This window comes from Macrobrachium rosenbergii, chromosome 36 (assembly GCF_040412425.1).
Source record: "Macrobrachium rosenbergii isolate ZJJX-2024 chromosome 36, ASM4041242v1, whole genome shotgun sequence".
NCBI classification, from domain to species: Eukaryota; Metazoa; Arthropoda; class Malacostraca; order Decapoda; family Palaemonidae; genus Macrobrachium; species Macrobrachium rosenbergii.
In genome coordinates, this window is record NC_089776.1 from 33,636,888 (window position 1) to 33,660,522 (window position 23,635).

Sequence of the window (23,635 nt, forward strand, 5' to 3'; positions counted from 1 at the left end):
TGCAATCCATCACTTGAGGAATTCTAAGTAAAACAAATCATTTTATCCTCATAGCTGCAGTTCAAGATAATATAAATTACAGAATAATACAGTCAAAAGCTTGGAACTGAAGACACCACTTCAGAGTTGGCCTCTTTCTAAGCGATGTTAGGAACATCAAAGAACCGAAGCGCCTGGGCTTGTTTTTCGGACCTAGAAATTTGACGTCAAATGTACTACCAAGGGATTAGTTTCGAAGTTGTCCACACTTGAGACGGTCTCTTGATACCCAACCCGTAAGTCAGACTGCTTATTTTGAACACTCTTCACGTCAGTTTTTATTTTTTCATCACTTGGGCATGTGTGGCGCTCAGGTACTCTAAATCAGCCTTGGGATTTTGTAGAAGGCATTTTGGAAATTCTTGCAAAAGTCTTAGAGGAAAGACATTCGTTGATTCTTATAAAACCTGACTCTTGATTCATTTGGAGGTCTTGTGAAGAGCATAGTCGTTACCAAAAGACCGCAGTAGCCAAACCACTAAACATTTTAAATTCCCGCTGTTTGTTGGCTTGCCACTGGCTAGATAGTGTTGTGGTTATGTAGATAAGACCAAAAGGAATCTCACCCTATGAGGCTATTTAGTGTTGTTCTATTTATTCTCGCGGTCTATTTACACGTTCCTCATAATTTCACCGATATCTCAATTGCTGCAAATTAATCTTTAATGCAAAGACCGCTTTTAATAAAGACATTCCTGTTTCTGTTTTCTATAAAGAAATTATTACTACTTATTACCACCATATGTCCATTGCATCCATTCCACGAACTTCATTTATTTGCAAGAACATTTATTTGAGTTTCTGGAGCTATCAAAAAAGATTAATTTATCAATTATCGTTTGTATAAACGGAGGTAAATATCTTTTTGCAAGGTTTCAAAAGTATGTATACTTGTTCCTCTTCACGAGAAGGTACGAAGATCAGACGTTACCACTCCCATCGACCTCTGGGCGTACGATAAGGAAAATTATTAAATTTTATTCTGGCCTGGAACGAGTTTGACCCGTAGCTAGATGGCGCTTTTCCTCAAAGGATAGTCAAGTTAACAAGAGCCATCGAAAGCCCACCTCATTAACATACCGTCCGTGAATGGGCAGTCTCTGAAAGGTATCTGCAACTAGAATTTACCAGAAATTATGTCTTACAATTGGTTCAATTTTGCCGAAAAATTTTTCTTGGAGGTTGGGTGTCTGTGCCAAGTTGGGACTCTTTGTAGTAAGTTTTCGCCATTAATTTTTTTTCTCTCCCCAAAAGGTATCGAAAGTTTTAGGGTAGGAACTAATGTTGGGAGTGCACGGCCCTTACCACGGTTGACTATGGTGATTGGTTTAACGTTTTCTTTTTGTCAAAATGTACTAGATAGGTCTGAAATCTTCGTTTAGAGACGAGAAAAAAACCAGTTTCCTTAGTGCAACTCCACTCGTTTTATAATTGGCAATTTGCTTCCATGTATAATGCTTGGAATCAACACAAGAATAGCTACAGATGTCAAGTAAATTCGAGCCAAGATGATAAGAGGTGGTGCCGGTCGGACGTGTTTTGTGTTGCTCCGAGTGAAACGGTGCAATTACGGCGAAGTTATTTTTAACTCTGTCCCACCCCATTAATGGGGGTACCTAGTTATGTCTAGTAAAAACACTGTAGTGATCTGCCCTTCTTGCATGAATGAAGATAGAGAACAAGGAGAATGGATTGGATGTGAATGTGTGATTGGTACCACAAAGAATGTGTGCATCTTGAAGTAAGAAAAACACTACGAAATTGAAGTGGCTATGCCCAAATTGCTATGAGTATGCCTGGAAATGGCGGCGGGATCATTATGAAAGTCTTCAAGATGAATATAAAAAGGTTAAAAAGCAATGTGAGAGTCAAAAAGCCAAAAGTGCTGAATTGCAGGATCAGCTGTCCATTTTCACTGTTTCACATTTTGATTTTATGTACAGCCCTCCACAGGGATGATTCTCTCTCTGGCGGCCCCTTGTACGCCTTCAAAATAAGGTGCTTCTTATATTTATAATTGTCTTTTAGTGTTTTCTCGTCAGTATCATAGATCCTGCAGAATAAGTCTTTAGTTCGTTTTTAAATTTGCCTTTTCTTGTATGATCTTCAGGTCGGGCGGTATTTTGTTGTATAGTCATGGTGCTCAGTGTACAAATTCTCTCTCGCCTGACTTACAATTTGTTCTAGGTTCAAATAGCCTATGTGCTTAACTTGCATGTCTGATTACAATATTCATTTCGGGTCTATAGACGCTTAAGCAATTTCTCAGATATGTTGGTTCACCATATTTTAGTGCTTTAAAGACTGTAAGAAGTATTTTATATTCTATTCTAGCTTTTGCTTGGAGCCAATGTAGCTCAATTAGTGCTGGGGTTATTCTGCAATTAACGACAGGAGTGCTGAGTCTGCACATGTGTTTGAGATTGGGCCACGAAATTTTAAAATCTTGGAATGAAAGTTGAGTTAATCATGAAAAATATGGCTGCTCCTTAACCTGAGAAGATAACATGCTGACAAAGTTAAACGAAAGAATTTGTTGATCATTAAGTCTTATTTTTAGTAGAAGAACTATTGACGATGTCACTAGAATTAAGAAAGCCAAGAAAACAAATTGTTCTTCAGAGCCTGTGCTTATATCGGAAATAGTTGCAGCTGAGAACTTTCTTACTTTTGAGTATGTGATTTTGAAGATCGTAAATTGCTGCATCTCTGAACGTAAATTCCGCTCTCTGAGAAAATTGCAATTGTTAAGCCAGTTTTAAAGGGTACTCTTGACTCTCAGGAGATGAGTTCATATAGACTTGTATCAAATTTATCTTTTATATAAAAAATTATGGAATATGCGATCCTCGAACAACTGGTGGCTTACCTAAATAGTGCAGGTGTTATTCCCGATTGCCAGTCTGCATTCAGACGATTACATTCCACAGAGACAACTATATGTTCAGTGGTAAATGACTTATTGGAAATAATGGATGAGGATAAGTGTGGTATTTTGGTGCTTTTGGATCTTAGTGCTGCTTTCGACACAGTTGCACATGATTTACTCCTAGATTATCTCCAATCCATCGGAGTCTTAGATGATGCACTTGAGCTTTTGAAGGACTATTTGAAAGAGAGAACGTACTGTGTACAGATTGGAAATGCCTTGTCATCGTATGAACCCTTGACAAGAGGGGTTCCTGAGGGAAGTGTGCTTGGCCCTGTACTATTTTGCATCTGTACAGTTAGTCTGTCTAATATGCTACATAATCTTGGAGTAGAATTTAAGTTGTTTGCCGATGACACACAATTCTATTTCATTGTTACAAAAAATATTGAGGATACAAATAGAAAATTAAAATATTGAGGATACAAATAGAAAATTAAATGAAGTTCTGTCGAATATTAAACAATGGATGACTTTTAAAGTTTAAATTGAATGAAAATAAGACTGAGCTTATGATAGTTGGTTAGGAAAGTAACCTCAGGTTTGGCTGTTGATTAAGTGTGTATAAATGAAAATTGGGTCCAGACAATTGATAGGGTCTGTGATCTCGGGGTGTAGTTGAATTGTAATTTGACACTTGGTTTACAAATTAATATAGTAAAAGTTGCTGGATATCTTCTCAAAAATATAGCCTTTGTGAGGAAATATCTTGAGAGCTCTGTTAAGACACTTGTCATCAACTGTCATAAACCGTTTGTAGCCTTGTAACTCGGTGTACTATAAGTTGCCCAATGTACAGCTCAAGAAACTGCAGAAAATTATGAACAGAGCTGCCAGACTAATAAAGGGGTTGTTTTGCGGGACAGGATTACCCGTCTCAGGGGCGTCATTTCAGATTTTTGATGTGGGGGCGAAGGCGGTTTGGCTTTTTGAAGCACACAAAATAGGTAGACAGATATAACTTAATTGATGACACATTTGAATTTCGGTAGGAATAATGGAGAACCAGCTGCTGTTACTTCTTGGGGGTTGGTGGGGTGAGGGGGCAAGTTGAAACTGGGGGCAAGTTGAGTCTTGGGGCGGCAGTTGCCCCCCCAGCTCCCCCTAAATGACGCCCCTGACCCGTCTTGATTTGCTCTGGCTTCCGGTGAAGGCCAGAATAATATTAAAGTTGTGTTTTGACCCATCAAGTTGTTAAGACAGGCTCTCCTCAATATTTTATCCGGTAGGGGATAGTGCCGTCAGTGCACCTCATGTGGTGCACTGTAGGCATTACTTAAGGTCCTTTGCAGCGTGCCTTCCGCCCCTTGCTGCAACCCCTTTCGTTCCTTTTACTGTACCTCCTCTCATATTTTTCTTCCATCTTACTTTCCACCCTCTCCTAACAATTGATTCACAGTGCAACTGCGAGGTTTTCCCCGTTACACCTTTCAAACCTTTTACTGTCAATTTCCATTCCAGCCCTGAATAACCTCATAGGTCCCAGCGCTTGGCCTTTGGCCTAGTCTTCATTCAGTTCAATTCAATCCTCGATATTTGAGGGACTTATTACAGATTATATGACCTGGTAGTTACAGATGGTTTCAAGTTGGTAGAGCCGCGTTTTTTCCTCAGTGTGGCTCCAGAGCCTTCAAATACGCAGCTCCTAGATTATATAACAAGCTTCCTCTTGAGCTGAGGCAGATTGAGGGTTTGAAGTCTTTCAAAAAGAAACTTAAAACTTTTTTGTTTAAACGCTGCTATGATATGGAGTATCAAACAGTGAATGTGGAATATGCAGTGTGAGCAAACACATCTGAATGAATAAACTATTAATTTGATAGTGGAGGTCCTCCAGCGCTTTGGAAGTGGTGCCAGACCTGGATAAGCCGTCAACAAGTAACAAGTAAGATACAAACCGAATGTTGGGTTGGCCTTTGAATTTGGCAGCTCAAAGGCTGTGCAATTAAGCTCCCAGTTTATATTAGATCTGAAAGTGTCTTGTCAGAAAAGAATTAAAGATCTTACTATTTTCTGCGTTATGGCAGTGTGGGTTTGAAAGTTAATATAGAATACGTCATATAAATTTCAGAATGTGTACGTAATTGTGTATATTACGAATGAGTTGGGTTGGTCTTGCAGAGCGCCATCGGTGGAGAGGAACGATAGGGAAAATGGTAATAGGTAAACACTGACAGCAATTAAAATCAACCAGCCAAGTGCCCAATAATTTACAATGAATTTATGAAAAGTCTCGTTAATGAAAAATATTAATGGAAATTGTTGATGTAATAATTGGTAGTTATTGTTTTACAATATTTGTTATTGAATGTTTCAGTGACCCCAGCACACTCCTCCCGTCCCCAATATCACCTCTAGTGAATCTTCCAATGCCCGCCGACTAGCCGCACAGCTTATCAGATTTGCCCAACCGTCAGATTTCGCTCAAGAAAATTTATGGTTAGGTTACGCTGCCGGCAGACTTGCTAAGACGTCCCTTATTCATATAACCTTTGGTTTAAGTCATTAACTTGAGGACTGCTCCCCAGTTATTTCAGGTTACAGTCCCCACATAATTTGAAGGTTTTTATTGCAAATGGCCAATTTCCTAACCTGTTGACCTGAATCGCTTAAGCATATTCACTGTTATCGCCGCTGTTTATCATGTTCAAAACGGGTTTGGACCTCACTAGATTCTTTTTGTTTAATTAGCTTCTCAGACCTACAAGTTTACATCAGATCATCCAGTTACTATTTTGTTTGCAACTTTGTATTCGAACCAGACTCTTGTCATATCTTTTAACTTGTCGTAACATTTTTAACAGCACGGTTTTCATTTTGATATTACCAATATTTCAATCTGCATAGTTCCTATTGGTGGGTTAAGTACCTCAGTTCCATTTTTCTTGTTTGCCTTACACTTGTTACTAAGGGAGAATAGTCATTCTCCACAACAGGTTTTTATGACGTGGGCTTAGGATAAAATTAAAGGGTAGCCTTCGTTGCTTTTATCTTTTACTTTAAAGTAATTTGTGTTAGCAGTCGATGTGCTTATAATCTGCTCGTGTATTTCAATATACTTGTTTCCCAATGCTACAAAGGATGTTTCCCACCCTTCAAAGGATTGCAGGGGTACTCTCCATTATCTGTTGTAATGTTTATTCTTGCCGCTTTGTATTCCGGACAATGTTTCCTGTGATTAGTAACTGAACGTTGATGAATCAAAATTCTTTAAATCTGAAGCCATTCCTTCACTTAGAGGTGACAAGTCCCATGTCTATTTGTCATGCTTATATCCTGATGTTCGCAATTCTAGCATCGTATTACAGGGTGTATGTCGTAGACAGAGCAGTTTTTAAAGTCTTCCCTGTTACTCCCGTGTTCTTCCTTATCTGTAGTTAACATCAATTGATGTAAGCTTTCATACTCCTGGTCTGCAATTTGTTGCAAAAAAAAAAAATATTCCAGGCCTTTGAGCCCTGGATCCTTGGATTTATGGAACTAATACATTCATTTAGGAGTTTGCTATCAAGAACCAAAGGTCTTTATCTGCTACTTTTAAACATACCTGGGTTTTATAGTATCGTGAAAAATTCAAATTTTTTCAATACGTTGCCATACTCGGGCGAGATCTTGGGTCTGGTTTTATTTTTTTTTTTTTTATCTCGACAGCCACCATTAACCAATGGGGCCTTGATGTTTCTGTGTGACTATCAATACTTGATAGCTTAGAAGCTTCGTCCGGTAAGTAGTGGCAGTTTCGTAGGATTTTAGCTTCATTCACAAAGGACAGCTATGTTTGACTTTAACTGTGCGCTACTGGGTGATATTACGAGTTTCACAAGAATACAATCAGAATGTTGGTTTGATGCAGTTGACAAATAATTGTGCACTGAAATGGTCCTGTTTTGGGGCCGGAGTCTCCAGAATTAAGCTGCATAACCGGTCACCTGATACAGAAAAATCTCAGATTATCACAGATCTTGTATCCTGTTTAATTTGCTGTATCATTGTTGAAGTGACTCAAGACTACGGAACACCTTTGCTGTCGTACCTAAATCAACAACAGATTAAGCAAATTATTACCACCTACTTTTTTTGTCTCGCATATTCTCAGAGAATTGTGGCAATAACCATGAAAATTATTAGGGTAATCGGTTAATACTGAGGTGATTTATCACGATTTTAAAAGTCGATCGCTATTTTTATTAAAAATTCGTCTGAAATTAAATCTTCTAATTTTACATCCAAATAGTTGTGAGACAAACTTTATCTTACTAAAATTATTTTTAGAAGGCTGCAATGAAGGCAAACCAGTGAAAGCGTGCTATTCTACGCGTTCGTGTTTGTATGGAAAGTAGTTTTAAAAACTTTTGTATTTCATATGCGTGTGGACATAAGATTGCAGGTAAAATCATTCCACACTTCATATGATAACCAGTGACTTTCATAGCTGTTAAAAACTTAGTTATTACAATGCTGTATTTTTTCTCCATGATCGGTCAATCAAGTAGGCTAAAATAGCGTTATATTTGGCTAGAGATTACGTTCATTTGGTGTAATAGTTCGTTTTGCGTTATTAAATGTTTTTGGGAAAATTAATATTCGCTGTTTATGAAAAAATGGTAGTGTAAAATATACTTCAACGCTAATACACAGTATATTGTACTGAAATCTGTATTTTCCTTTTCCTTTGTAATATATAACCCACAAGTTACAGTCACTGTATCCCATACCAGCTAGTGAGAAGAAGTAATCAATACTGAACTTTAGTGTGTGGCCAGATACCTTCACCCAGGGCCTAAAAATTACCAGAAATTGGTCATTTTTTTTATGTTACCCAATTATGCTCGCTATAATATCCTTGGACTGCTACTCCCAACCCGAAAACCAACCGAATTCGTAACCCTAGAGGTGTCCGTGGAAAGAGTGCTTAGATTTAGGGTTAGGTTAGGTTGGCGGAATCAGGAGCTTTTTATAAAGCCTGGCCCACGGTTTTAAAGTGCACAGGGCAAAAGTATATAAGCGGACAAAAGTTTGAGGTGTTACGCAGTGTAGAGAGGGGCAGTATCGTTAAAATGTTTACGTAAAAATGCTTGTGTTCAGATATAAAGCCAAATAACCCTTTTCAAATATTCCCGTACACAGATTTTTTAAATTGTCCTTTTTGCACTGAATTATTCTCAGCTTATGTTCTTATGTTTTCGCGTACTTTTACAAACTAAGTTACTGAAATCATACAAAGAAGAATTTGCATGTCATTACTTTAGTATGACCTTTCAACACAACACATTTTAAAACATACTTAACTGCAATCTTGTAACAACTAAAGATCACAGCTAGTGACTGAAGTTTTTCATAACTTTGCTATTAGTAAAAATTGTTCGTCTCCCCACGATTCAAAACATTGCAATATTATATATGCAAGTATTGATGCGTTTTTCACAAATCTTGGCTGCAATTCGGGAATTGCAACAATGAACGACAACTTGGGAACAAGTTATGAAACTATGCCCACGCTGAAAGGTGTCTGCCGGAATCGGGCACGCAGACTGAAGACATATAATTCTATTGACACGTACATAGATAAGTATTAGTGCAATCCGTGCCAAAATTTAATGCAACCTATGTATTATCATAATATTTTTATCATTGTTTTCAAATTAGTACCTGATATACGGTCTGAAGTTAGTCCGGGTTTTATGGAAGCCTGAGTTTACATGAAGAATAGAGGCAGGACTATATTAGTTGAAATCAGCATATGAAATGCTTTGAAACGTAAAGTATTAATTTTCATTAACAGAAATATTGTACCAAAACGATTTAGAGGTTAGGAGATAGTTACGCATAAGTATCTTCGTTGTGGAAAAACGCTCCGATGTTTTTGCCTTTCGGTCTGTTAATAATTAACATCGTTAAGTAGATGAATCGTCCGAACATGGAGGAATTTAACTTGGTCCATCAGATGAGTAGCTTTTAAGGTTTTTCTGTGTCAAAATATATCAGGGCAAATGTGTGAACTCTTTAATTTCCTTCACGGCAGCTTAATTGCCAAGTTTTCGTAGTTCGTATGGTAGCAAACATATTGTCCATAATGGTATGCATTACTGCATAGGTTTTGTGTAATATAATTTTTACAATTTTCGAGGGGCTGTAACAGTCTAAAATGTGAGGCTACATTAAATTTACTGCTTAGATTTAGTGGCTGAGATAATTTTCTATCACTTAGCACTTGGTAGGAAGCACCACACAAATTGACTTGAATTCGTTAATGCGCAGATATAAAAAAAAAAAAACTGCTACAAGGTTAAGATTCAAGACCTGCTAGTCATTTATGAAAAATCATCTGTCAGTAAGCAAATTTCATCCTCCGGGAACACAGACCAAGCAAATTTCATCCTACGGGAATACAGACCATCGCTTGTTAAACGATATTTCTGGCACGATAAGGAATTAACCTTTGGTAATAAGGGGGGCAATTGGTGGCAGATAAGCCAATGTACCGCATTGTTACCAATCCACCTGGCTCCTACCTGTGACAATTTTCTTCCAGCCGTCGTAAGTTTTCTGTGCTGTCATTGTGCTCAGTTGAGTTGCAAAGCTTGACATAGCCTAGTTAACGTGGTTAAGCTTACTGTATGTCAGGGATATCAAAACATTTTTTCTCTTCAGCAACAACCTGGATATTAAAGTTCAATGTTACGAAGTGTTCATACTTTCATGAATGATAGCTTCCTTTCTGGAATAAAATTATTCACGTGTCTAACTTATGTGGGCTGTGAGGTTGTTTTAGGTGTTGGGTACTGAGACACTTGTTGTTGTTTCATAGATATATTTTACCATTCCCCATCGCGACTTAAGTGAAATGAAATATATGAAATAAAGTATATACATCTCTCTAGACCGTGCGTTAATGAAACAGCCAATCGTTCTCTTTCGTCATCTAATGACCTTCCTCCCCCACAAACAACTCAAGTTCTTAAACTCCCATTAAAAAAATCTACGTATGTATAGTCAGTCGTACAGAGGAAGATGCGTTTCTTTTTATTGTCAAAACATCAAAACTAAGTTTGTATAGTGTGTTGGTTACCGATTTCGGGTGCATTTTAACAACCAACGAAGTTTTTGTTTCCATTGTTTTACGTCAGTTGATCACGCTGCTTACGATTACATATCGAGAATTATGTATGCTCTCTCTCTCTCTCTCTCTCTCTCTCTCTCTCTCTCTCTCTCTCTCTCTCTCTCTCTCTCTCTCTCTCTCTCTCTCTCTATTTATAATTCTGTAATTTAGTTAGAAGTCACAAGAAAATCCTTTCAAGTTATTGTACTTTTTTATTCGAGTGCATTTTAACAAATTAATTTTGCTTAATCCTTTAATTTCCATTTTTTAGTCAGTTGACCTGTTTGTTGCCCGCTGTCGAGTCAGGAGAATATGCTCACCTTTCTGTCAACACCTAAACGTAGCCTAAACCACTTCATCCAAACCTCGTTTTCTTTTGCATCAGCTTCTTTGAATCACTATTAGCAAAGAATTTAAGACATTTTCTTAACGTTTCTTTGTCACAAACAACCGAAGAGACGATGTTATGTAATTCACACAAGCCTCTGGTACAAACACTGCTGTCGAGTTTTTGCAGAAGTTAACCACGTCTGTTATAGACAATGCATGGCGTTTTCGCATTGCACAAAAAGCATTTCCCTTTTTTAATTGGGCTAAAAGTTACCTGGTTATAATAAATGAAGAAAAGTGGGAATGGTTTACTAGTTTACAATGACGCCAATAATACTTATGCAGCCAATAGACACCAAACTGTAACTGTTGTTATACTGATACTGATATTTGATTTTAGGGGCATCGTTTTGAATCCGCGGTGTCATATGTTTGAATGTCCTTGTAATATTTTTATGAGCAAGCTTCATTGACCCTTAATGAGGAGACTTACTCTTTGGTATAGTTAATACTCGAAGTGAACTACGACTTTACTTGGTAGCCGCAGCACAAAGTACTTAATTTTTTTTTAGAATTGCTGTACCTACAATATATAGCATGCATTTACTGTACAAATTTCGTTTTGGTCTTGTTTTTGCCTGCAATCGTCTCCTTCAAGGAAAACATTTAAAGCCCTATTTGTCATCATGACATTACAGGAATTTCAAGAAATATACGATATAATAACAACTCTAATTAAAAGCAAGTACTAATGTTAATTAGTCAGAAATTGTTTTAAATCCATGTTAATAAATATGGTCGTTTCCATGGACAAAAATTAGTATTTGAAATTGGTGATAGTTTTGAGATATTTGAGAGGTAACTGTTGATTACTAAGAGTTTTTTATCATTCATGCAGTAACTTTCTTTTTATATAAAATCTAAAAGGTATTAGCGTGGCGAACTGTAGGCATTAGTCAAGGTTGTTCGTGGCGTCACTGTGGCCCCTGATTGCACCAACATTTTAGCCTTTTATCTTACCCCCATTCCCCCTTCCTTTATTCTTTCTGTCCAACCACTCCAGCTCCCTCTTTTCAGTCTCTTGAGCACTTGTTGGGCTGGGTGTGCCCCAGTGCTTGGCTTTATAACAAAGTTTTTATAAATAAAATCAAAATCTTTTAACTCATGGTAAGTTCATATTAGTCCCTATCATTCAAGGCTGGACCAGCTTGCCAAGTTCTATCATAAAAGTTTTGCAAGTTCGAGGAATTCTTTGTTTTGATTTTCTTGCATTCAGGTATCTTGTACGGAATTGTAAATATTTGATTCTCAGATCTTATGCTGTAACCCCGCCCCCCATTGAAACTTAATTTACTCAAACTGTAACTGGTAACCAAAAATGCAGTGTGATGGAAATAGGCAAAACCATTCGGAAAGATTCAAGTTAAAGTTTGCATTTTTAAGTTGAGAAATCTTTTGAGAGAATTGTGGCAAAGATTTGCACCTTACATTGAAGATGTTTTGGGCTGCATGTCTGTCTGTTTAATTACAATTGCCACTTTTGTGTACAGTTGGTAGTAAGTAGGGGAGAGGAGGAAGTATAGCAAGTTTTCAGAAACTGTGAAAAGCAAGTTGCAATCGAGCACATTAGTCAAAAACTTCCGGTTAAAGTTAATTCCCAAGGTAAATTTTCATAGGATTATCCTGATCTGTTGTTGTGTTTTTAATTCTAAATTAAAGTTCCACTTAAATCTGGCTCTTTAACAGCCATTAAACATGGAATTTATACGCGTTAGTCATTTGCTTAATCTTACCCTGACTATTTCGGCTTCAATCTCTTAAATAGCACTGCATTCCGCGTAGTATATTGTCCCAATTACTCTTTTGACTTAGAAAGGATCATGATTTAGAGACGGCTTAAGATTTCTGCAAAGTTAAACAAAACATACTCAAGAAGCAAGGGCTTTTGCCAGACCATGATAGGCGATCGTAAATAAAGAAGCCCAATTTGGCCAACCCCATTCATCTACCCAATTACTCAACAGCAAAAGTTGGTCCAGCTACAAGTCAATAGGATACTTTCAAAAGCTGTCAGTATACCAGGAATCGAGTTATGGTGTACTTTGAAGACATCTAATCAGTTCACTTGTCAATTGCAACTATTTTAAAGTTAAACATTGCATTTCTCTCGACAACCATTTATATTCAGAACTATTCCTGATAATCTGTGTGGGGATTCTTGTAAAAAATTGCTTCAGTGTTTCCAAAAAGTTCACTCTTTCTGTTTGTGTTAGTAGGATTGCTCAGCATTGTCTGGATTATTATCAAAATTTAGGAAGAATGGCCTCGTTAATGGCTAAGTGATAGTTTTGAAGAATGTAACTTTAAGGGGAAAATGGTAATTTTTGGAAAGTGGATTGATCAACTTGTTCCTGTTACAAAAGTTTAGTTTTTGGAAAGACTGGACTCAAGTTCAGGAGAAGAGGAATACGTGATCATGACTAGTCAACTCATTATTCATTCTAGGTTTTTTGCTCCTTGATTAAGGCAATGGAATAAAGATTTTTGGATTTAATAACCCTTTTCCTAAATAAAAAAACTTAGTTCTTTGAAATTTTTTCAGGATCCATCAGTACCATGGAAGAAAGGCAACTTAATTAAATGGGATCTGTAGCTTGATGACTACAGGCATCTGACCTCTCGGTTATGCAGATGAGAGAGGCGTGAAGGTCTTACCACACCAAATTGTTCTTGAAGATCCAAGCTTTATAATTGCAATAAAGGTAAAATATTAGTCCCTGACAGTATATCTGCTACTTAGTACTTTGTATTGAAAGCGGAATCTTCAAATACTTGAGTCTCAAACTTATGACATTTGGAGTATTACACTAAAGTAGAATTCACAAATATGTCACTAGGACATTTTGACACTAAAGTAGAATTCACAAATAGGGCACTAGGACATTTTGAGAATCCTCAATACCTTATCGTACTATGTATTGAAGTTCAGAGGATATAGTTCGAGAAACTTTTCAGTTCCGCTGAGTTCTCCATAGGTTGAACCAAACCTAACTCACTACTGTGGCTTTGAAGACTTTTGCCAGTGTTTACCCATCCAAAATTGCTAAATGCATTATTTTTGTTACAATCTTTCAATATAAGCAATGGAATTTGCATGGGCTCCAGTGATGTAAGTAGCTTATTGGCAATATTTTTCTGCATAATCATGGGTATTTGCTTGAATATCCTGCATTCTCATTTTCTTTAAAACAACTTGAACGGATTGCACTATTTTTTTCTTTAACCCATGGTATAGTTGAGTTTCATGGTTTAGAAACACTTGTTTGCTTGAGATTTTGTGAGTTAAAGGGGAAAATTATGTAACTGCCAAGTAACTGATAATCTCTATAATGAAGCTAAATTCACGGGGTTTTGTAATGTTAATGATTAATAAGGGTTATAAAACTCTGGTAAATCACGATATACGTAACTAAGATGGGTGTAAATCACATAAAGTGCCATAATGTAACTTTTTTTTCAACTAAACTGACCTAGATTCGAAACATTCAGATTTTCACAAGAAAATCTAAAACTGGACTACAGGCAAATTTCAGACTGTAACTTGCATGTTGCAATTCTGCTCACTCAAGATAAATAATATTTTAATTTTTCAGGAACCTCACACAAGGAGGAGGGCATTTCGAAAAGAGAAAAGCAAAAACTGTCGCTTAATGCTTCCAGACTTCATTGGACAATGAAGTTTAGGTTGGACTTCCAGAACAAAAGTTGTACTAAAGACCCCATTGTTAAGTCTACAATAAAGGTAAAGATTTTTTTGGTCACTTAGCATTTCCATGATCAGTCCTCCTTGTTATATCAAGAGTAGTCTGATCTTAATATCTATAAATCTGAATTACTGAATTTTGGAATTCTGCTAAGAGGCATAATATACAACTTCATTGGCATATATCAGCTTTTTTTTTTAATAGCATTGCTATGTTGACCTTTCACAATTTTATCTATTGCCTGTTATTGACAAAATTCCCAAAAGTATAACAAAGCCTTTTCGTGTTAAATGCACCTAAGGAGGTGCTTTAAACACGAAAGCACTTGGTCAGACTAGTTGGTTCGCCTTTTCCCCCCAGGCCTCTTGAAATATACTACGTATAATTCAACTAATGATATCGGAGTCAGTGACCTTTAATGTCACGATGCTAGAGAACTTAAATATTAAAGGATGGTAGGATCCTTTCAAAATTCATGTACACTAGTAGGGATCTAAGGTTTGCTCAAACCATGGACCTAGGGGCCATAGTGTTTGTTTCACATTGGAATAACCAAGAGTTTTAACTTGCAAGCTTGGCATCGTGGCTCAATTGTCATTGCCTTGAGGGCCTCTTAATTCCTGTTAGTTTTTTCTAAAGAAAAATGTTCATAATTTGTGAGACCTAATTGCCGCTTTATTCTAACGGCAGTTTAACATCTAGTCAATTTGTTAGTCGATGATGGTTTGGTGAGGGTGTCAGCTTATTGATACTACCCAGGACATAATATTACAGATGGTTTTCGAGTAAAAAGAGAATAAAACGTCAGATAGGCATAAGTACTGTTACCACATTACTGAAGCATCAAAAATTTCATATTTAATAAAACTGATAGCATCTGCAACCATCTTTTATTTTTTACTTCACTCTCGATATATGGGCTCTCACAAAAGTAAGTGACAATACTGTGGTAACTCCAGAAAAAATGTAATTAATTTATTCATCCTAGTCTCGCAGCTCTAGTTTCACAGCTTTCGCACCTGGATTATATCCTACACGATTCACACTGATACATTAAAAAAAAAGCATTGAAAGTACAGGCTTTCATTAAGAAAGTGTGTAGGGTTGCAGTAAGCTCTGGCTTACATTAAGATAGGTCACAGGCTTGCATTGGAAAAAAAGGCACGGGATTGCATCGAGTATGGGAACGTGTTTGCATCGGAAAAGGGCACATGTTTGAGTTAAAGAAAATGGGTACAGGCCTGGGACACAGGGTGACGTGAAAAAAATGCACAGGCATGCATGAAAAACCGTATGTTAGGGTTCTCTTGCAACTTCATAAGTACGTACATACTGTGCCTGTAAACCAAAAGGAATTCTTGAACACTGAATGTTATGCAGATATTGGTAGCAAAATTTCTAGTAAAAAATTATCCTGAATAAATATGAATGAAGTAAGAAAATTAAAAGATTTTAATTTAGTCAAGGAGAAGTGTTACCTTAGCTTCGCTGAAATCAGTCTCTCAGCCCACAAAAGACTCCTTGCACAAGATTACACTGGTTTTTTTTCAAAGTTTTTAAAATCTTTCATGAACAAATTTTAATGCTATGAAAGGAATTTAACTGCAATGAAGCAATACAGATTTTAATAACTTTGTGACTTTTGGCTTAAAGTTCTGGAGTAAAAGCTCTTTTGCATGGAGGTTATGTAGGATGTCCAAAAATGATCATCTTGAATCCTAAGTTGATTGCTATTAAATACATGAAAAATCAATACAACTCGCACCTTGAGCTGACGATCATTACTGCAATGTCATTTCACCTAATTTGAGGTGATTAGGCATTCTAAAGCAGTCAAATTTGAGACGAATACATTGCAGAATTCTAAAACCCACCATCCTAAAAAGCTTTGAAATGTTCAAAGTAAAGAGTTGCGATTAAGATTTGGACATTGTCATATTTAACAAAATCAGACACTAAGGTTCTAAGTTGAAGGTGACTCATCATCAAAGATGACTGGCTTCTGCCGTTTAGATAGCTTATGCACTACAGAAGACATCTCACTCAATAGATGACAATAGAATTTCAGCTGGTGTTGGGTGCTGAACTCATTCCTGCCATAAAATTTTGGACAGAGGTCATTGCTTAAGGTTGCTGTCATGTCAAATTTTGTGATCACTATTATATCCTTAGTGATAACTACATTATTTGAAAGAGAACGGTAGCTTATGCATAATTTTCAATTTTACAGTACTGTACAGAAGCAATCTTAATGCGTCCTGAGTTGTTGTAGCTGGAAAATTCAGTTGCATTTCATAAGAGTTTTTAACCAAAAGCAAAACATATTAGAAATTAATCTTTGATCCATTATAATGACTAGGCGTTTCACTGTCAGTTTTGAGGTAAAACTTAATGATCAAGTACACAGGTGGTGGTGCTCAGTTGTCTTGTCTATGTAGTGGCACTCTTTCAGAGCCGTTCAGATCTACAACTGGTAGGGTAGATCATTTTGACTTCCCACAGGAGTTATTTGAGATCTCTCAGGCACAAGGGTTCGCAGATTATCCAGAAGCACATAAGGTAATATTAGCAATGTTGTATGTGATCTAAGTTTGCGAGAATACTTCAGCCTGACTGCTTCATTAGGTGTTCTGCAAAAATATTCTTTGTAGCAGATTTTTGCAGCTCTTTGAAATATTAACATGAACCGATATTCTCTTACAAATTCCTAAGCTCTCCCGCAAATGAATGTGAGGAGCAATGTCTTTTTTACTGCATTACATTCAACGTCTGGTCTTATCCTTGCTGATCGGAAATTCTGAGCCTGGAATATGGTAAAATCTTCCAGTATTGTCCTCGTGAACACTGAAACAAGTTTAAAATTAAAAATAATTGCATCACTTGAAATCAAGATTTTGCAGAAAATTAGTATTGGCGTATGTCGTATAATGATACCTGAAAGCATTATAGTAATTCTATTCAGAGTCATCTCAGAGCAAGCAAATATAGTTCTTGCTCCTGAGGAAGAGATATTACACTGAACTTTAAGCTTGGTTTTCAATGGGATTGTTGACTCATGGTTTTCCTTGCTGGGTCTGCCTCACTGTGTTCAATACCAGCTTATGACAGGTGACCTGATTAACTAAGAACCAACACCACCCACAGTCTATTCCCCATACCCCCACCCCTCCCCCCCCAAAGGTTACTAATATCAGCTACCACAAACTGGCAGCACATCTAGTTCTTGGAATTCTTTTACTTCTTTCTCTGCATCTTTTCCCACTTCTATGTGGGATCGATGTTTCTGACAGCTTTCCTCCACCTGGCTCGGTCAAACACATCGTCCTCTGACAACTGTTTGTCTCTCAGATCTTCTCTAACTACATCCATCCACCTTCGCTTTGGTCTTCCTCTTGCTCTCCCACCAGGCATCTCCATTTGCATCACTCTCCTCCCTACATATGTCTCATCCCTTCTCATCACATGGCCATACCACTGCAGTCTTCTTTCCTGGGCCTTCTTTGATAATTCTACGACTTAAGTAGTTCCTCTTGTTCTTTCATTTTTGATCCTGTCCATTTTGGAATTATTTTACATTGTTCAGTAATTCTACACGGTAGGAGAGTATATTTCAGGATTCATCACTTTGAGAATGGTGGACTTAATATTTTTATCTTCCAGACTGGTAAATGAAACAAAGTTAGTACAGGTGTTCATTTTCACTGCACTTTAAAATTGGTATGGGGGCATAGCTAAGACCAGGAAAATTTATAAATCTAAGACATACTTTTCATACCATAGCATTTCATCTAAACATGAATTGATACTCCACTTCCATCAGCAGATGACTTTCAAATACTTATAAATGATTATCAAGTATTTCCATATTTTCAGAAATTGTAAAATCTGTTATGTTCTGAATACCAGTGACTCTGATGCTATTGCTTTAGAATCTCTTGCGTTATAATTCAAAAATTGATAAATTATAATCAATCTACATCTAGAGGACAACTATCATTTAGAAGTCACTGACAGATAGTAGTAAGCTAAAAGGCTGCTGAAACTGTCTCTTTAAAAACTTTTCAAGTGTTTATCTGTGGTGTGCTCAGGACTTAAATCTGAAATTTACAGCAGAAGAGTATATATATTTGGTAATGTAAAATATGCTGAATGACATATTACACCAGTGTTTGCGAAAAATGGTTCTCATACAGTGACACTTATAGATTCTAGACAGATGATGGTGGCCACCTTGTATTTCTGAACAGATCTACTGTTTGCCTGCTGATGTGTTTATCTATCACTGAGGAACTTGAGTACTTAACAGAAATTTAGTATCTGACTCGGTCAGCGTTATGCTTTTGCACTTAGTGAGTCTATCTCATTATCAGTAATTTCCATTCAGATTGAAACAAATGCTGTTAAAAGTAATTTACCCCCAGAGACAAGCGTTTATCTAACAAATTAAATGTAGGACAATCTCATTTTATTTTACACGTTGATTGAAATTAAACCCAAATGATGATAATGGTGGTTCTAAAAAAGGTACAGATTTTTTTTGTAATTTTTTATTTCCTATTTTTTGTTTTGATTTTCCACTGAAGTGTAATTTCAGAAATGCGACTTTAATTAATTGTGTAATGTCAACAGGGTCTTTGAACAGTTGGAACGCTGGTGGCATGGAAGCAGACCGTCAATTCCATAATCGTGTTCTTGATAAGATGCTACTTAGGCTGCAACCTCAAACCATTTCTATGTTCAAGATTTGATGATGGTAACAAACAAGTGGAAATGGAAATTATTTTAGGGAACTTCATTGAAAGGTAAGAAAAAATGTAAAATGCTTATCAAAGACCCATTTAAGAAGTCATGAAATCTCTAGATATAGAATAAATATGCAAATCTATAGATATAGAATAAATATGCAGAGTTTGAATTTACAGACGGTAAATTCAAACTGTGACTGCATCATAATCTCGCTGTTAAGATTTAAAATAGGTTATTTTAAATAGATATTTACTTTTTCACACAAAATAGCTGTGTAGTAAAATATAACAAGGAATTTATATATTATAAATGTACTTTGTGACAGTTTGCTTATTCGTGTCAAATGTCTTATCAATGTCTCCATCTCCAAGATAATTGCAATACTTCGCATTTAAGAAAACGAGTACTTATCTTGATGTAATCTGATAAGATTAGATTTTAGCATTTATTCCAGGTTCACTTGACAAATTCATGTACTTATTTTATATGTCACATTTAAGATGCTCTTAACAAATGTTGCATACTCATGACACTAGAGGTTTTAATAGGCTTCATTGCGAGAAGTGATACTTTTAGAAAATGGAGGAATATTTATTTAAACCTTTTTCTCATATAATTGTCTATAGTTGCGTTTTTTTTAATTGTTAGAATTTAAGACAGGTTTGTTTAACATTAATAGTGAAATTGCGCGTGGTTGTCACTGCAAATTTTAAACCTCTGTTTCAGCATACACTATGTATGATCAGTAGTGAAGAGAAGTGGCTGAATAGCTTTTACTCCAGAAACAATTTTTCATTCTGGGGACACCTACATTTCTCCCATCGAAGGACTCAAACATTCTTGTCCTTGAAATTCCTTGGCTGCAAGACGTGCTTTATACTATGTATCAACACCTTCAGTCCTCAATCTCTGCAGTGATCTTTTTGCTTTCCTGTAATCATTGTCGTCTTGAAAATGCAGTGCGAGTAAACAATGCGTTTAAGGTGTTTGTGACTTACTTTTCTTGACTGGCAGTTAATCACTTTATACATAGCAGTCTTTGTCAGTATATTGTTTTTCCAGTTTGTCTTGAATGTTTTTCTTTTTTTTCTTTTGTTCTTTTGAATGTCTTTCTTTTTCGTGTGTGTTCTTACAACGAAACCTTTATTTGTGAAAGGTGCTTATCTTGCAAGTGTTCAATAGGCAAGATTATTTTCCAATTTCTTGTTTTTGAATTTGTTAGTGCCACCAGAAGCTGTGTTACATAGTATAAGATGTAGCATGGTTGATGATTCTTGGACGACGTTATGCTGGGAGTTCACGCCTTAAGCTGTGTAACCTTTCGTTGTCATTAAAGATGTAATGATTGTTCAGTGCAAGAGCTGGTTGTTATCGGACTTTTTTGGGTTTAGAAAAGGCTGTTTGCCATAGTTGTGCTACGTAATTAAGCTACCTAGGTCATAAGGATGAACTAAGGCCATTTTTTCTGATGACTTCTTACATAACTATAGTACCCATGTTTGGCCTGACAAACTTGTTCATGTGCACAAAGGTTTAAAGGTTCAAAAATTGTTTGGAGTCACCGGGCTTGCCTCTATTTGGAACTATTGATCCCATTGTATGTGGTGGTGGTGCAGTACCTTGGGACTGAATGACTGGCAGTAATATCAGTTGTGGACTTAACCAAACTGGTATTTACATTTATATTGCATTCCATTTTCTACTCGCCGGAATCAAACCTTAATATGATTTATTAAGACTAGTATGATTTAATATGAAAACTATACGAATTATTAAGACTAGTATGATTTAATATGAAAACTGTTTTACTATAGTCTACTTTAGTATGATTTAATATGAAAACTGTTTTACTATAGTCTACTTTACTGAAGGAAATTAACTTTGCCTTCTGCCTTCTTACATGAGGCATTGAAGAAAATTGTAGGTTGGAGATTGTGGCTCGGGCAACTGCAGCTGAAAAAAATCAGATTTTATAAAAGTTTGGTGGGTAAAATAGTAGTTAGGAAGGCAGCCAAGATAGCCGTGAAGAATAACTATGCCAAGATAGCCGTGAAGAATAACTATGTAGCACTTGTGAACAAGTAGGCTGGCATCGAATAACTATGTAGCACTTGTGAACAAGTAGGCTGGCATCGAACTTAAGAAGTTGCAGGTCAAAGATCTGGGTGGGAGAAATGGTCATAACTAACGGGGGAGTTTTCTAGAAAGTCGGGAACTTTAATTGATTGCAGAAATTTTTTTTACTTTGCAGAAATTTATTTTTTTATTTACTTTTCTAACCCTAAGATTTTTAAAAAGTGCTGCTCTACAGTGATTCGAAAGAATTAAAAAGCTATTACTGTCATCTAATAAATACAGCTCTGAAGTGTTTATGATGTTAGTGTTACACTGTCATTTATTTGTGTAGTAATTATCTAAACCAAATTAGATATTTATTTGTCGAGGGATAAGTTAGTGAATTTGAGGAGAGGAAGAAAGCCAATTGTGTGATTTAATGAGTTGTTGCCATTATAAACAAACATAACGTCTACCCTGACACAATAAGTATGATTAATGATAGGACGAAGTGATTCGTTCATTCACACTCTTTCTGGGAAGTGTTTGGCTGATCCTTATGTAGCCCGAGCAGATTATCATATTTTCTGATCTCTGAGCATTATGTTAGAAGTTAGATTAAATTAAGCAACATACAGGAAATACAAAAAACATGGACATAACGAAAATCCTGTTTAATTTCTACAAAAAAGATACATCCTCTTCCGTACAAGTTTCAAACTTTTGTAATAAGAAAAATACCACTGAACTCTTTCTTACGTTATTAATATTTTCAGATCCTCTACCTGCTGAGGAAATTACCAGACCCGAATCATTTATGGTCTTCAAAAGGCCACTCTTTATACTCTGATTTGCTGTCGTCTGGAAACTATTCCTTCAACATGTCCTGCTTGTGCCATTCCCACTTCGTTTCATTGTTGTGCTGTCATCTGGAAATCAATTTGCACACCACGTCCTGCTGATGTCATTCCCACTCCAGTTCACTGTTGTGCTGTCGTCTGGAAGCTGTTCATTGTAACACGTCCTGCAGAAGTCATTCCCACTCCAGTTCACTGTTGTGCTCTCGTCTGGAAACTATTCACGCAACACATCCTGCAGAAGCTCCCACTCCAGTTCACTTGTTGTGCTGTCGTCTGGGAGCTATTCACGCAACATGTCCTGCTTGTCATTTCCACTTCAGATCAATGTTGTTTATCATTGACTGCTCTCGTCTGGAAACTGTTCACGCAACACGTCCTGCAGATGTCATTCCCTCTCCTGTTCACTGTTGTGCTGTCGTCTGGAAGCTATTCACGCAATACGTCCTGCTCCTACTTCAGTTCACTGTTGTGCTCTCGACTGCTCTCGTCTGGAAACTATTCACGCAACACGTCCTGCAGATGTCATTCCCACTTCAGTTCACTGTTGTGCTCTCGTCTGAAAACTATTCCTTCAACATGTCCTGCTTGTCCATTCCCACTTCGTTTCATTGTTGTGCTGTCATCTGGAAAACAATTTGCAACACGTCCTGCAGCTGTCATTTCCACTCTCCATTTCATTGTTGTGCTGTCGTCTGGAAGCTGTTCACGCAATACGTCCTGCTGTCTTCTTCCAGTTCACTGTTGTGCTCTAGACTGCTCTCGTCTGAAACTATTCAAGCAACACGTCCTGCAGATGTCATTCTACTCCAGTTCACTGTTGTGCTCTCGTCTGAAAACTATTCCTTCAACATGTCCTGCTTGATGCCATTCCCACTTCAGTTTCATTGTTGTGCTGTCATCTGGAAAACAATTTGCAGACCACGTCCTGCAGCTGTCATTTCCACTCTCCATTTCATTGTTGTGCTGTCGTCTGGAAGCTGTTCACGCAATACGTCCTGCTCCTACTTCAGTTCACTGTTGTGCTCTAGACTGCTCTCGTCTGGAAACTATTCAAGCAACACGTCCTGCAGATGTCATTCCCACTCCAGTTCACTGTTGTGCTCTCGTCTGAAAACTATTCCTTCAACATGTCCTGCTTGTGCCATTCCCACTTCGTTTCATTGTTGTGCTGTCATCTGGAAAACAATTTGCAGACCACGTCCTGCAGCTGTCATTTCCACTCTCCATTTCATTGTTGTGCTGTCGTCTGGAAGCTGTTCACGCAACACGTCCTGCTCCTACTTCAGTTCACTGTTGTGCTCTCGACTGCTCTCGTCTGGAAACTATTCACGCAACATGTCCTGCAGATGTCATTCCCACTTCAGTTCATTGTTGTGCTGTCGTCTGGTCTGGAAACTATTCACGCAACACATCCTGCAGACGTCATTCCCACCTCAGTTCCTTGTTTTGCTGCTGTCTGGAAACTATTCGCGCTACACATCTTCAGATGTCATTCCTACTCCAGTCCATTGTTGTGCTGTCGTCTGGTCTGGAAACTATGCACGCAACACGTCCTGCAGATGTCATTCCCACTCCGGTTCATTGTTGTTTAATGCATTACTAAATCAACGGTTTTCCCAATAAATATCTCAGCATGCAGAGGAATAGTATTATTGTAACTTCTGGGCCTAAACGGGAAATTCTTTAGCCTTATACTTCAGTGAACCAGCATTGCCCTTATGTGACAACGCCAGGCATGGATTAATTTTTCTTATAGCGTCACTATATCAATATAAATACATTCACTACATAGTATTTGTAGGTTTAATAAACT

General features: G+C 37.1%; 1 long non-coding RNA gene across 1 annotated transcript; it reads left to right on the top strand.

Moving 5' to 3' along the window:
• The first annotated feature begins 1,129 nt into the window (after nt 1-1,129).
• LOC136856533 (uncharacterized) lies at nt 1,130-22,108 on the top strand. Its single transcript, XR_010858385.1, has 5 exons — nt 1,130-1,254; nt 13,000-13,159; nt 14,051-14,199; nt 18,791-18,963; nt 21,739-22,108. It is a non-coding gene; the product is annotated as an uncharacterized lncRNA (long non-coding RNA).
• Nucleotides 22,109-23,635: the final 1,527 nt, after the last annotated feature.